The sequence below is a fragment of the Mizuhopecten yessoensis genome, unplaced genomic scaffold (genome assembly GCF_002113885.1).
Source record: "Mizuhopecten yessoensis strain PY_sf001 unplaced genomic scaffold, ASM211388v2 scaffold8071, whole genome shotgun sequence".
Classification (NCBI taxonomy): domain Eukaryota; kingdom Metazoa; phylum Mollusca; class Bivalvia; order Pectinida; family Pectinidae; genus Mizuhopecten; species Mizuhopecten yessoensis.
In genome coordinates, this window is record NW_018407364.1 from 1,278,839 (window position 1) to 1,284,120 (window position 5,282).

Below are 5,282 nucleotides of genomic sequence, written 5' to 3' on the forward strand. Positions count from 1 at the left end.
GAATCTCCCTTGTATCTGTTAATGTGCTTCACTTCTGTATGAATCTCCCTTGTATCTGTCAATGTGCTTCCCTTCTGTATGCAGCCCCCTTATATCTGCCAATGTGCTTCAATTATGTCTGAATCTCCCTTGTATCTGTTAATGTGCTTCACTTCTGTATGAATCTCCCTTGTATCTTTCAATGTGCTTCACCTCTGTATGAATCCCTCTTATACCAGTCAATGTGCTTCACTTCTGTATGAATCCCTCTTATACCAGTCAATGTGCTTCACCTCTGTATGAATCCCTCTTATACCAGTCAATGTGCTTCACTTCTGTATGAATCCCCCTTATACCTGTCAATGTGCTTCACTTCTGTATGAATCCCCCTTATACCTATTAATGTGCTACACTTCTGTATGAATCTCCCTTGTATCTGTTAATGTGCTTAACCTTCTGAACATATTTGACTTCTATAATGATACCATCTACAATGGGTCACTACCGTTGGTACTTTATGTTTTGAATAAGCTTCATCTCCGTATGAACTTTGCTGTTTTATCTGGCTTTAATTCGATCATTTCTGTATGAATGCCCATTTCAATTGTCCTTAATTTGCTTCAGCATGTGGATGTGGATGTGTATATGTTTGTTTCTGTATGCACGTCTGTTGCATGAATACCCCCGTGAACGAGTTTAACTTCTGTCTGAATACCCCCGTGAACGAGTTTAACTTCTGTCTGAATACCCCCGTGAACGAGTTTAACTTCTGTCTGAATACCCCCGTGAACGAGTTTAACTTCTGTCTGAATACCCCCGTGAACGAGTTTAACTTCTGTCTGAATACCCCCGTGAACGAGTTTAACTTCTGTCTGAATACCCCCGTGAACGAGTTTAACTTCTGTCTGAATACCCCCGTGAACGAGTTTAACTTCTGTCTGAATACCCCCGTGAACGAGTTTAACTTCTGTCTGAATACCCCCGTGAACGAGTTTAACTTCTGTCTGAATACCCCCGTGAACGAGTTTAACTTCTGTCTGAATACCCCCGTGAACGAGTTTAACTTCTGTCTGAATACCCCCGTGAACGAGTTTAACTTCTGTCTGAATACCCCCTTGAGCCCGTCTCCAATGTTGTTGTTTTTTTCATTCATGCATGAAAGGGTTTTTTTCATTTCTATATGAAAACATCCTTGCATATGCTTCATTTATATATGAACACCCCTTCTTTTGTCGTCATAATGACTATAAACCGGGAAATATTCGCCAAAGTTTAACTTCGCTTATTTTAATTAGGGCGAATTTATCATGACAGAGAAGATTAGTACACAGCATACGATATATAGTAAGTGTTTGTGAAGGGCGAAATTAACACTTGGCGAATACAGAGTGGAAGTCGAAGTTTTGACTGAGCGAAAGTTTCCCAGCATATCGTATACTCCTTTAACGCCAGAAAACGATACTTTGTAACAGTCAGCATTTAACATTATCTATTAATGGTCAACACAGTGAGCTCTGCAACAAACGAATCATACAAAGACACACTTTTGGATACTGAGTGCGACATGTCTGCTCACATAGACCCCTCTAACCACTTTTTTCATTAGATGTTTAGTGGTAATAGACAACGCATTGGGTTGTTCTGAAACAAACTGACAAACGATATCTATGATTGTATAAAAAAATGTACTTATATTTTAATTATATTCACGATACGATCACCCACACAAACCCTGTACAACCGTTAGTTTGTGTATTCGACTTTGTTAATGTGGTGCAGGGGAGGAAACGAACGACATAACATGAAATTAAAGAGCAGTAAAAAAAACCTGCACAATGCTGCATATGTATATAGAAATAACGGACAAAGAAATTATTGCAAAGTAACATAGAAAAAGTCTGTCATTAAATTAAACTCCTAATATATTATAGTCGAACGGTCACAAGATTAGGTCTTATTAATATGCACGGTGTTTTGATTGTCATCGTGTCTAACAAAGAGCCTTTCTGTCCAGCAAAGATGACACAAAAATCCCAACCATCATCACACAACCCGAATCTCAATGGACGCCTTACCCTATTGACACGGAATGGGTGGGGAGAACATTAAGATCAACAGGGCCGAGGCATACTTATATCCTAACTGTAACCAAATACAAAACTTGAGACGAAACCAAATATTGCAAGACCGGTAAAAAACCGTAATAAAGATTAAAAATGTCGAAAGAAGATTTTAATGATTAAAAGATGGGAAAATACGATGAAATGCATATCTGTTTTAATTGAAATTTATTACCTTTTTCACTATTTTTTAAGCCTGCTCACCGCTATTTACCGTTTGCCTCCCCTGGTTTTCAGTTACCAACGGGACAATCTGTCCACTCAGAGCGAGTAGGGTATTGTTCGGATGTCTGTTCACGATATCAGTGTACTGTGATGGGGCTTCATACTTCCGTCATATGTGCATCAGGTCATGGGAAAATGTAAAACAATTTGCATAAAATTGTCTTTCATGAATGGCTGAGATGAAGTCACCATGCAGCGGTAGAGGTACGATTATCCGTCGGCTGTGTTACAGCTTATAAATGCCAATGCTACTTTTCTGTTGTTGTTGACGGGGTTAACAAAACACAACTTGTCTTTTTAAAGACAAAGCGGTCTCCGTTGGAAAGGTTTAGTTTAAGAAAAGATATTTTTCCAAAGAAGACATTGTCCTATTTTATTATTCATTGTGCTTCAAACATTTACCGAAAGATTACACAATTTCTCAGTTGTTTATAAACGTTTTATTACAAACACATAAGAAATACAGAGGGAAATATTTACCGGAAGTTCGTCAAAATATTTGTATGCACTTACTAGTCAGTGTAACTTATGCATATGATCTATATGGAATATTTTATATTGTGACATTAGTGTACTTATTTATGCAATTGTGTCCATCGATATAACTTTACATTACGAACCAGACACTAGTATCATTCATAACCGATTTGCCACTACGATTATGTCGAGATTATCGGGGTGGTGACCATTGCAATATCGTTCCTCCTTCTTCTTTTCACCTTTCACAGGGGTTTTCACGTTCTCCTAATTTACATGTATTATGGTCGGCCGTAGTCACCAAATCAGAATTAGTGAGAATCGTATGCAATAATAAACAGATGAAATTTGTTATGTATAAAATTGATGACTTTGAAACGATTCAGTATATAATATTGTGTGTATGACTTTATTTTCAAATTTATTTATTTATTTGAAATTATTACTTTAAAATGCCGCGAAGAAGGTACAAGATTTCATTCGATATTGGAATAGTTATAATTAATATGATGACATTTAAGAAGAGTTTTTAGATAAGGAGATATATGTCAAAGGGAAAAAAATACAGAATGGAGGCTGACACGACACATGTTGCCATCTTAATGCACTTCCGGCTTCTTTTTATCCCTCAGTACTAATGCATTCTACGTAGCAACTTATACACTATTGATTGTATTTAGTTGAATTTTAGTAGTAAATTTTACAATTACTTACTCTAACTGTATAACTAAAAACAACTAGAGAAAGTGTGAAGAAAGCTGTAATATGAAACCGATTAAACGTGGGCAAGATATCAACAAGGATAAAATTTGAACGGAGATCCTTGAAAAGTACAAAGACAATAAGACCATGTGTTCCGGAAGGTTAAGCGTGTTCATGGACAACTCAAGCCATTTGATATAGGTCAAAACTACGTAATCAAAGTAAGAACCATCCTAGTGATAATTAAATTACAAGGTTACCTACTGAGCATTCTTATCGCACAAGGAATTACAATATAACGAGAGAACGATGGCAACCCTACAGCTTACCCATAGTTGTTACCTCGCCAGTTCCTGCAGGAGGGTTTAAGAATTGTACCTGCTGCCCCCATTACATGATCGTGAGAGGCGACTTAATTTGGGATCTTATCTTTTCTCTTCTTTCTAAACAACTTTCTTCTTCCTAATGTCTCCCTTGACAATGCCTCACTTTTGGCCTTTAGTTGAGCGTTCGCCCCTGTGAGGAAGGCTTTGGGTTCTGTCCCCTGGCCGAGACATACCAGAGTCTGTAAAAATTGAAGCTTCTACTCCTGCTTAACGCTCAGCAATTTAGGAGTGGGACGACTGGTTCGCCCGTTGTCAGTATAATGTGACCGGGTGGGGTGTCCGGCTGGGTGTCTTCGGCAGTATGTTTCGGTGAGGTAGCACTATAAAGTCGGCATCAGTTTCCCACTATCACAAGGAGACAAACACGAACATATCACAGCCTCCCAAAACACACACCATACACTACATGCATGTATCTTGCACACAGGGGAGGCCGTCCTTAAATGACCATAGCTGTTGATGGGACGTTAAACAATACTAAACCAAACCAAACTTTACCTCACCAAACGACATCTCTCGAAGCCATGTGTTGTTACTGTGTTCGACAGGTTGCTAAATATGGAGAACGTCAATGCTACTAAAAGGTTAAGCAATAGACAAACAGATACAAGAAGACGTTTTAACAGATATCTGGAAAGATTGTATACAGATTCATATGGCACAACCAGTGAAATGTTTCTGAGTGACGTTTCGATGACTAGAACAATATGTATAACACCCGGTCATAGACATGTGAAAGACTTTCGACACAGTAATCCGACAGATCACATATCGTACTGTTACTGCTTTTTACTGGCAAGCTAGCTTTGCCAGTGATCGGTATAACCCGGGGACCCGCCCACTAGTTCAGCAATGTAGCGCGTGGTCAGTAGTTGGATGGGTGACCGCCCGCACGTTACACGTGGTGGCAGCGTAGTGACTCTGTGTGATCATGTAAGGCCAGTTTCCGATGGTTAGGGAAGGTGCATTGATACACAGGGAATTCCCCAGGCCAAGTCTCGGAGGGGGGAATAGTGGAACAGCTAAGGTATATGAGGGGGAGGGGGGATTCTGCCTTACCGGCATGCTAGCTTTTCCGGTGATGCGGTTTAACCCCGGGACAATAGTTGGATGAGTGACCACCCGCACGTTACCGTACTAGTCATCGAAACGTTACACATATACATCTCACTGGTTGTGCTTTATGAAATTGTGCTTTATATAATTATTGCCTCCCAATCAGAGAAAAGTTGTTAAGAAACATCTGGAAAGGGCCAAACAATATATACTTTTAAATAAACAAGATACTAATTAATGTTTACAAGTACAATACAAATTTAGGTTTGTAGAACACAAATGTTACTGAAAGATTTAAAAAGTCCAATGTGGTTCTCCAAAATGTCTCGGGGGGGGG